The following is an 11,165-nucleotide window of genomic DNA, read 5'->3' on the forward strand; positions in this document are numbered from 1 at the left end:
ATCTAATAAATCTGTATCAGAGGGTTCACCAATCAGCATTTAAAGATGTTGGAAATAAGTTTTCAGTGATAAAACAAGCGATACTCAAGACACGGTCTGGAAATATTACTAGTACCTCTGCTATTGCCCCATGGGGTGAGGGTCTATGAGTCTGACAGACCCAGAGACCAAACACCCTTGGGTACAGCAACACAGGCCACAGACTTTGTTTACTCCTGTGGCCTGCCACCCAACACAGTAGGACATAGTGCCTGTTCTAACCAGAGGGTTAGTTGAATCCTGCCACTTACATATTGTCACTTTTTAAAAAAAGGATTTTATTTATTCATGAGAGACAGAAAGAGAGAGAGAGAGAGAGAGAGACAGGCAGAGACACAGGCAGAGGGAGAAGCAGGCTCCTCGCAAGAAGCCCGATGTGGGATTTGATCCTGGACCCCGGGATCATGCCCTGAGCCGAAGGCAGACGCTCAACCGCTGAGCCACCCAAATATTGTCACTTTTATATTCGGTGTGCCTTTCAGCCAAGGTACTTTTGCTGTGCTCAAGGGCAGAGACTTGGCAGTGCCCTTCATTGGGTTATAAGAGCAGGTTGAGAAACTGTTTTTGTGCCTGTTTGTAATAAACGCTTTTATATGCAATTTCTGATTCAGTCGGAGACTGGCCATGATTTTTTTTTTTTTAATGATATTTAACAGAACACCTGGTAGTGAGGCTGTGAGAGACGGGACCTTTACTTTGTTCTGGGCCAGGGCTCTTAACCTGAGGTTCAAGGATAAAATGCACAGGGTCTGTGAATTTGATGTAGGAAGACATGAATCTTCATTTTCACTTGCTTCTAACTGAAATTTCGCATTTCCTCCGAACATAAGCAACAAACTTCAGTAGTATTCGCAGTACCTGAGACTGTCACCAATTAAAATCACGTTCTCGTTGCAGAGATCTCGAAATATTATTTATGTTCATCAGTGCTATGAAATGATGATAGTTATTAGATCTGCCACAGGAACTTGTTACTTAATGATTCACTAAAGAAGCACATAAATATCTATATCACAAATTTGTTTTAATAATTTGATAATGTTGTAAATGCTGTTGGTTTCCTTTGCAATCTGCTGTATTTATTTATGTTTAAGGACCTCTGTTCTGGAGGCTTCTGCTGTTCATCAGATAGTCCCAATATACGATGTACACTCAAGGCCAGGCTTGTCATTAAAACGGCAGTGATTGGAAACTCGTGTTTCAAATTGTCTCTTGATATTTTCAATTTGAGGGCCAACTTCATCTCAGATCTGATTAGATTATAGTTGTTTTGGCCTCATGATGTGGCTGACAAAGAGCTTGTACTAGAAGAAACATCTGCTCTGCCTCCATCTTGTTCGGGCGTGCTTGCATTATTAGTATTATTTTTAACACATGGTTTCTTTGCAGGAATCTTTTTAAGCCCTATGGCTCATTTGGGAGTTAAGTTAAAACTAGGTCATATGATCAGTAAATCCACATCGCTAGGCACCTGTAAGCTGCCATGCGTCACAATATGCTGACAGTGGAGGAGGAAGCCGGCCTCCTGCTCTTCTCCTGGTCACGCAGATGCCACGGGTGACCAACATTTACTGTGGCACTGGCCAGGAAGGACATTTGCAAGTGGCAATCTGCACAGGAAACAAAGACCAGTCACACTGGTTTGAAGCTACAAGTAAAAAAGAAAGTAATCTCCATTAATATTGACATTAGGACTTTACATGTATTTTTTATCCTAAAAAAAATAAGACAGAAACTAAAGTTGTCAGCGCACTGCAACGGAGTGTTGAAGACCACAACTCAACAGCATAAGCCTTTGGTATTAGCATTTTTTGGCAGTCACATGACACAGTAAATTCATGTGGCATTTACTAAAGCCTCTAAGTCGTATTTATCCACGCATTTATTTTGTTCATTCACTCATTTATTCATTCATTCAACGAGTATTTATTAAGTACTGCTTCATGCAGATTCTTCTAGGTGCTCAGATTCAAAGATGAATTATCTACATTCTCCACCCTCCCTTGGCACAATCCAAGGGGGGACGGGCAGTGAACAGTCCTGGGATACTGAAGGAAGATGGCCTGTGTAAGGTGGATAGAGGGTAGGGGGCTCAGTCTGGAAGCGACCCCCGGTCTGGTTGGAGGAGATGTGTTGGAGATGGGGTAGGGATTGGAGAGAGTCTGCCGGACTCCCAAAAGAGCTCACAGCGGGGGTTGGGGCAATTCGTTTATCAGAGCTGGCAGGTGTGTGAATGAGTGACAGGCAGCAGGGTGAGGCCAAAGCCTGGGCCTCAGGGACTTGTCCTCCTTTGAAAGACTCTTAATTAAATCACGGGGTCATGGAATGGATTTTGTTAGTTTTTTTTTTTTTCTGATGGGGTGCCTAGACAAGGCTTGTTATTTATTTCAACCTGTTGAGAGACTTCCCCATCCTAATTAGTCCTACATTTTATACCATGAAAATTGTAGAACAGGGTGTGCCTGGATGCCTCAGTCAATTAAGCATCTGCTTTCGGCTCAGGGTCCTGGGATCAAGCCCCATGTCTGGCTCCCTGCTCATTGGGGAACTTGCTTTTCCCTCTCCCCTGCCTCTCCCCTCTGCCCATTCTCTTCTCTCTCAAATAAATAAATAAAATATCTTTTAAAATCCTGTAGAATGGGACCATGGTACCTCATCAAATCACTAAAGGTAGCCAATTGCACTGAGGGGAAATGTGTAAGATGAAAGACGCTTACCTTCACTGCAGCTCTGGGTGGGACTGGGGAGAGAACAGGTAAACCATTTGTTCTCCATGTTGGTGTCATTTTGACTTTAAATCAACCACTGAAAGAGATACCATCCGAATGAAAAATCCCTGGCTGTAAAACATATCATGCTATACTCCGATGTAACGGAGAGATACTTCCCTATAAAAAAAAAAAAAAAAGGAATTTGTGTCATCTAATTATACCCTCGCAAGTTCTTGTTCAATAAAACAATGACCATTGCCAATCACCAGTTTCTCGTCTACCCATAACAGCACGTGAACCCAGACATTTGGAATTTCACACTGGGGAGACTGAGATCATTTGATGATGGGGAGTTTGAACTTTGATGATTCTTTTCCCTTTTTAGTATGATAAAATTGGCCTAGATATTTTTGCCTTTCCAAATGTGCATGGGGATGTGGCTGCTGGTGGAGGAAGGCAGAGGCGGGAGCCAGGCCTTTTCATCTTTGCATGGAAAATCGAAATTCAGGCCAGGCTGTAGTCACTGAGCTGTCTTACTATCTTCTGGCTGCCTTGGTTTATGGAGGTCCCTGCAGCCCAAACTCTCCCCATTTACTAGGTGTCTCACTGTGTCCAAGCACCTCAATGCCCTCTTGTTGGTCCTGGCTTAGTGAGAGGCTTCTGAGCAGTACCTGTCTAGGGTGGTCACTCCTTGTGATTAGGGCTCTCCTCTTCTCTCTTTGGAGAATCTGTCTGCCTCTCTCCCCAGCTCCCTGGATTCCACATTTCCTCTTTCATAATTTTCCCCAAAATTTTGGTGGCTCATCTCCTCCAGCAGCTTTCTGGGAAAGGATGCATGGGCAGCAATGTTTTGAGACCTTGCACGTCAGAGAAGTATTTTCTATGCTCACACTTAACTGATAGTTTGGCTGGATATAGAATTCTAAGTTGGATCATTTCCCCTGAGAATTTTGAGAAGTGTTTTTCTCTTTTCTCCCTAGTTGCAGGGTTGCTATGGAGAAGTCCAGGGCCATTCTGACTCTCAATATTTGTGTATAATACATATTTTCTCTTTAGAAGCCTTTTAAAAATATTTTATTTATTTATTCATGAGAGACACAGAGAGAGAGGCAGAGACACAGGCAGAGAGAGAAGCAGACTCCATGCAGGGACCCCAACATGGGACTCGATCCCAGGACCCCAGGATCATACCCCAGGTCGAAGGCAGATGCCCAACCGTTGAGCCACCCAGGAGTCCCTAGAAGCCTTTAGGGTCTTTGTCTCCAGTGCCTGAAACTTCATCACAGTGTGTATTTATGTGGGTCTCTTGCCATCCACTATAATAGGTATTCCAATGGTCCTTTCTTTTTTTAAAAAAAGATTTTATTTATTTATTCATGAGATACACAGAGAGAGGGAGAGAGAGTCACAGACACAGGCAGAGGGAGAAGCAAGCTCCATGCAGGGAGCCTGACATGGGACTCGATCCCGGGACTCCAGGATCACACCCTGGGCCGAAGGCAGGCACCAAACTGCTGAGCCACCCAGGGATCCCCTCAATGGTCCTTTCAATCTATAAACTCATGTCCTTTAGGTAGGGGGACATTTTCTTAAATTATTTCTTTGATGTTGTCATGCCCGCCCCCCATTCTCTTTCTAAATCTCCTTCTATTTGAAATTTCAGACTAATCATTTAGAAATTTGTTTTCTATTTCTCATCCCTTTTTTCTTTTTTTAAAAAATATTTTATTCATTTATTTGAGTGAGAGAGTGGGGGGGGGGATGGAGAAGCAGACTCCCTGCTGAGTGAGGAGCCTGATGTAGGGCTTGAGCCCAGGGACTCTGGGATCATGACCTGAGCCAAAGGCAGATGCTTCACAGACTGAGCCACCCAGATGCCCTCTCATCTCTTTCTTTCATCAAATTTGTTTTTTTTTTTAAAGATTTTATTTATTTATTCATGAGAGACACAGAGACACAGGCAAAGGAAGAAGCAGGTTCCATGCAGGGAGCCTGATGTGGTACTCAATCTTGGGTCTCCAGGATCATGCCCTGGGTTGAAGGCAATGCTAAACCACTGAGCCACCCGGGCTGCCCATTCTTTCATCAAATTTGATTCTCTAGAAGTTTCTTTCTATTCCCTGAATGCTAATTTTTAATGCTATTAAAATATGTCTCTTCTGGATCATTATCTGTAGGTAAACATGTGTGTATGCATACATACGTGTGGTGTGATTATGTGTGTGGGGGTGGGTTTACATTTCACAGCATAGTCTGTTTTCTTCAGGTTGTTTCCTCTGTTCCTTTTTTTCCCCCTTAACATGTATTTATTTATTTTTAGAGAGAGAGAGAGAGAGAGAGAGAGAGCAGGGGCAGAGGCAGAGGCAGAGGGAGAGGGAGAGGGAGAGAGAGAATCTTCAGCATACTCCCCACTGAGTGCAGAGCCTGACACTGGGCTTGGCTCGGGGATCAATCCCACAACCCTGAGATCATGACCTGAGCCAAAACTAAGAGTCAGACACTCAACCGACTGAGCCACCCAGGTGCCCCTCATCTGTTCCTTTTGGTCTTGGTCATTCACGTTAGAGGTTTTCCTTAGATGTCTGATGATCACCAGTTATGTGTCCACATTTACAGCAGGACACTAAAAAGCTGCTAGGGCCCTCTGTGTGTGTGCACGTGGCCTGCCAATTGCAGACTTCACTCCGGAGCAACAGTTCTCAAAGTATGGTCCCCAGGCCAACAGTGACAGCATCACCTAGGAACTTCTAAGTCACACACATTCTTAGACCTTGATCTAGATTTACTGGATTCAAAACCCGGGCTGTCTGAGTTTTAATAAACCCTCTAGGGCATTCTGTTGCCAACTAAAGTTTGAGCACCACTGTGGTGTGATGATCTGGCTAGGCTTTTTAAGTGGGAAATCTCTAGTGACAGTATTCAATCTTCTTCCTAGAGCCTGAATGTCAAGTTTCCAGGAGTTGAGTGGGCAGGAGAGCTTGGCTGGGAGCACGATAATCATAAGAAAACTTACACCTAATCTCTCCATTTTTGTTTGACCATCCTACTTTCAGCTGTGCCAGTATCTCTGTCCAAAGACCCTTTCACTGAGCCCTGTCCAGATAATAAAAGTCTAGTCTTCCACCTGCAGGGGTCGGTGATGAAGGGGGACAGTCACATAGGTGTACAGAGCCAGGGAAGGCAACTGCAGACCTCACTGCTTCTAGAAAAGACTTTCAATTGATCGGTTTCACCTCCACTTCCAGAAGCACCTGGCATAGCCCCTTCTGGGTCTTTGGAGGGGAAAGAAATTCTGATAGCTTCTCAGCTTCTCTTCCGGCCAGCTGACAGTTCGGCTCTCTCGGTCTTGCTATATAAGTCAGTCACTAAACAACCCTCCGCTTTCCAGCTTCCAAGCTCTTGGCTATTTTCTCCTTTTCTGTTCCCTTTATGCTTGCAGACAAATGCCTTTTCAAAAAATCCCTCTACTATCATCATCATGAAGTATTGGAAGGAGGCAAAGGAATGAATGCATGTGTTCAATCCTCCATCTTTACCCATGATTTTCAAGTGTGTTCCCTTTGGGGATGGGAAACTATCCACCCTCAATGAGACACTAGGTTTTCCAAGACTGCTCCCTGCTATTGCTACTGTGATCTGCGGCAGGGCTGGGGCTCTGGCTGTGTTTTGGCCTCTCTGGGTCCCCTGGGTAAAAGGGAAAGGGGATCCAGGGCCTACCGTTATTTTGGCAGAGAAACTTTCAGAAAATATGGTTTCCATCCCTCGCTCTGGAGCCAGCCATGGCTCCTCACTGCCTACTGCCTGTAGTGTTTATGCTTCCAGGGAGGCAGTCAGAGCTTGCCTTGACGGTGCTTCATTTAGCTTGTCTGGCTCACCCTTCTGCTCTCCCCCTCCCTTCTCCTGGCCAAAGACATCGGCACTCCTGTCCTGTCTGTCCTCTCACACTTAAGTGGACTCCATTCTCCCCTTTGCCTTCGAAAATCCCCCCCTCCCAGGGTGCTGGGTGGCTCAGCAGTTGAGCAGCTGCCTTCAGCTCAGGTCATGATCCTGGGGTCCTGGGATCGAGTCCCGCATTGGGCTCCCCGCAGGGGGCCTGCTACTCCTTCTGCCTATGTCTATGCCTCTCTCTATGTCTCTCATGAATAAATAAATAAATTATATCTTAAAAAAAAAAAGAAAATCCCCCCTCCAACTCCAGCTGAGATGCCCTCCCTCCCTCTAGACACTCCCTCTATGTGCTTCACTTTCTCTCCCCTTCTCTGACCTCACACTCTTGATGTCAGCATCATGCAACTTAGCTTGACAGCATCAAGGTTTATCTCCAATTCACCTTCTGGGCCCAACATCAGGTTGGAAACACTGGGTTTTAAATATCATGTCTGATTGATTGGTGAGGACCTACTGTACTCATTTCTTATATTCCTTATTACTAATACATAATATATATTGATGCATATTTAAAAGTGACAAGTGATATCTTAGCTGGGTCCCTAATTTGTTTTTCCTTCTGGTGTTTCTTTCTGTATAATCTTGCCCCTTAAGTCTTTTTTTTTAATTAAGATTTTATTTAGTTATTTATTCATGAGAGATGCAGAGAGAGGCAAAGACATAGGCAGAGGGAAAAGCAGGCTTCAGGCAGGGAGCCCGATGTGGGACTCGATCCCGGGACTCCAGGATCATGCCCTAAGCCGAAGGCAGGGGCTCAACTGCTGAGCCACCCAGGCGTCCCCCACCCCTTAAGTCTTAAGAAACATTTTGCTATAGTTGATCAACAGTCTGTTTTTTAATAATAGAATTTCTGCCTGACAGATTTCTCTTAAACACATAAAAAATACATTGCACAAACTGTTTTAACAACTTTTTTTCAGAAATCAAAATGCATCCACCCATAGTCCTATGATCGTAATGCATTAAACAGTTCTCATTTTTCCATGTTCTCTTTCAAGCTCCTCCTAATGCATTCTTTAAAAACTTGAGGAGAAATTCATATGACATGCAATTAACCATTTTATTTATTTATTTTTAATAAAATATCATCAGATCTTTTTTTAAATTTTAAGTAGACTTCACACCCAATATGGGACTTGAACCCACAACTCTGAGATTGAGTCTCATGTTCTATGACTGAGCCAGCTAGGTGCCTCTAAAAATTAACCTTTTTTTTTTAAGGGGGAGGGGCAGACGGAGAGGGAGAGAGAGAGAGAGAGAGAGAATCTTAAGTAGGTTTTACGCCCAGTGCGGAGCCTGACTCTGGGCTCCATCTCAAGATCTTGAGATCATGACCTGAGCTAAAATCAAGAGTCTGATGCTTAAATGACGGAGCCACCCAGCCGCCTCACAGTTAACCATTTTTAAATGAACAATTCAGTTGCATCTAGCACATTCACAATCTTGTACAACCATTACCTCTATCGATTCCAACACATTTTTATCATCCCCAAATAAAATTCTGTATACCTGCCAGTTGGTCTCTATTCCCTCCTCTTCCTTCTCCCAGTCCCTGACAATCACCAATCTGCCTAATCCAACTTTTCAGAAAATGAACTCATTTTTTCGTTGTAAAATATACATAACGTAATATTTATCATTTTAACCATTTTGAGGTGTACAGTGCAGTGGTATCAAGCCCATTCACATTGTCACGCAACCATCACCATCACCCATCTCCAGAACTTTCACATCTTTCCAGACAGAAATTCTGTGTCCATTAAACACTAACCCCCCCCATTCCCCCTCCCGCCAGCAACCACCTTTCTTTCTGCGTCCACTAATCTGAGTACTCTGGGAACTTCATGGAAATGGAATTATACAGTATTTGTCCTTTTGCGACTGGCTTGTTTTGTATTATTTGCATCATATCCTCAAGGCTCAGGCATGTAGCATATAACAGAATTTCATTCCTTTTCAAGGTCAAAGAGAGCGTATCCAGTTTGTTTATCCGTTCCTCGGTCTGTGGACACTTGGGTTGTTTGCACCTTTTGGCGATTGTGAATAGCGCTGTAATGAACACGGGTGTACTGGTATCTGTTTGAGCCGCCGCCCCCAATTCACTTTTAACATAGTTGCAACGGCCCCGGGCGCAGTTTGGGGGTCCGATCCTTCGTTGAACGAGATATCACGCCTGCCTTTTTCCATGTTGGCACATGGTCTTTATAATCCTCCTTCTCAAGAGCTGCGTATGGCCCATCTAAGTAACTCCATTTTCGCAGAGAAACGCAGCGCCAGCTTAGGCAAGTTTTTACAGGCCTCCCTCAGCCGTGTCTTTGGAAGGTTTGGAGCCGGACACGTTTGCAAAATGCTCCCTGGGAGATCAGCCTCAGCCCGGAGCACCGACACCCTTCGCCCCCCACCCCCTCCCCCGCCCCGCCCCCCATCAAAGCTTCAGGAAACAAAAGGAGACATCCAGTTCCTGAAAACAGATAACAACAAGCTGAAAGGCACGGAGAGGAGTCTCTGATGTTCTATACTGAAGATGGGGGGGCCCCCCCCGAAAGAGGGGAGAGGCAAAGCCGACCAGCATTCCGGCACGTTTGCTTTCAGCGTCAGTGCGCAGCTGCGAGCCCAGCCAGTGCCCGCGGCGCGCCGGGCCCGCCACCTCCGCCTTCACCTGCATCCTTCAGCTTCGCGCGCATCCTTTGGTGACCCTCACGATGTACCCAGACGCCGCCTCCCCTACCTGCCTTGGCCCCTGTCAAATGCCATAAGCAGCACTCCTGCTCCGGAGCGGGGGATCCGCAGAGAAGAAAACAGCTTTTGATGACCCGGGGACCCGCCGCCGGCAGCCCTGGGTGCCTGGCAGGGAAAGAAAGTGTTTTGTTTGGCTTTGTTTTGCTCACAGAGCCTCCTCTCCCAGCCCGGTTCACCTTTGCAGCATCACTTGAAGCAACAAAGCCGCTTAATTACGCTGCCTTTTAAAACTTTGAACTAGACAGGCTGGATTCCTTGTGTTAAAAATCCTTTCCCTCCTGTAAGGGCTGAAAGGAGCTTCCCTCCTCAGCCTGGTTTTAAAACCCTCACACCAAGCATGGAAAATTCTATAAATACCAAATGCGTACCTCGAGTTTAACCTTTAATTATTCTAGCCTCCAGCTCAACCTCCCGATTCCACCATTTTCTTTCTGTACATATGTCCTCTTTAAACTCTGTCTGGAGCTTGATCAACATTAATAAAACAAAAAAATCTCCTTGGGAAGACTTTCAGAGCCATTTGAAAATGAATAGGAATCATAAAAGTGGGTGTGATCTTTTTTTTTTTTTTTATTATAGTCACAGAGAGAGAGAGAGAGAGGCAGAGACACAGGCAGAGGGAGAAGCAGGCTCCATGCACTGGGAGCCTGACGTGGGACTCGATCCCGGGTCTCCAGGATCGCGCCCTGGGCCAAAGGCAGGCGCCAAACCGCTGCGCCACCCAGGGATCCCCAATATTCTTTTTTAAAAAGATTTTATTTATTTATTTATGAGAGGCACACACAGAGAGAGAGGCAGAGACACAGGCAGAGGGAGAAGCAGGCTCCATGCACCGGGAGCCCAACGTGGGATTCAATCCCGGGTCTCCAGGATCGCGCCCTGGGCCAAAGGCAGGCGCTAAACCGCTGTGCCACCCAGGGATCCCCAAGTGGGTGTGATCTTTGGAGAAACACTCATCTGGCAGCCTGTGTTGTTGCATTGGTGCCAGAGGTTTGTATCAGTTTGATTGTCTGAAATCACGGCCATACTCCCCCCGCGCCCCCCCCCCCCCCCGAAAAGGCAGGTAAAGCCTATGTATATACTGACTTGGCTTCATTTTCTCCCAGGTTGGTGTCCTCGATGCATTTGTTCAGCAGACTTCTGCTCTGGTAGTCTGCTTAATAAGCCACCTCCAAATTAGTGGCTCAAAACAACAATCAATCATTCATTTTGCTTACAAATCTGCAGCCTGGGCAAGGCCAGTGGGGGATAGCTTGTCTCTGCTCTGCACAGTGTCCCTGGGGTGGCTTGACTGCTGGGGACTAGTCATCGGAAGGCTCTTGCTCACAGATCTAGTGCTGGTGCTGGCTGTCTGCTGGGACCTCAGCCGGGGTTGTCCATGTGGCCTCAGCATGTGGCTTCCTGGTTTCCTTGGAGCATGGTGGCTAGGTTCGGAGGGCGAGTGTCCCCAGGAAACAAGGTAGCCCGCGCATAGCAATTTTAAGACCTAGCCTCAGATGTCCCAATAGCTTCGCTTCTACTATCTTGTACTAGATGAGGCGGTCACAACTGCTTGATCTGGTTCAAGGGAAGGGGCATAGGCTCCATCACGGGAAGCGACATCATCATTGGAATGTCATTATCACCTTGAAGAAGACCCTGTGAGCTGGGAGATACCGCAGTGGCTGTATTCATCTGCTGGGGCTGCCAGAACAGAATCTCGCAGGCCGGAGATGTGGGGCTTAAACA

The 11,165-nt window shown here is 45.9% G+C and overlaps 1 long non-coding RNA gene across 1 annotated transcript; it reads right to left on the minus strand.

Annotated features, from left to right (window-relative positions):
- Positions 1-706: 706 nt before the first annotated feature.
- On the minus strand, positions 707-9,720 carry LOC118353721 (uncharacterized). Its single transcript, XR_004813065.2, has 3 exons — positions 9,427-9,720; positions 2,757-2,927; positions 707-1,687 (listed from the first exon to the last, which is right to left on the minus strand). It is a non-coding gene; the product is annotated as an uncharacterized LOC118353721 (long non-coding RNA).
- Positions 9,721-11,165: the final 1,445 nt, after the last annotated feature.

Source organism: Canis lupus, chromosome X (genome assembly GCF_003254725.2).
Source record: "Canis lupus dingo isolate Sandy chromosome X, ASM325472v2, whole genome shotgun sequence".
Taxonomy (NCBI): Eukaryota; Metazoa; Chordata; class Mammalia; order Carnivora; family Canidae; genus Canis; species Canis lupus.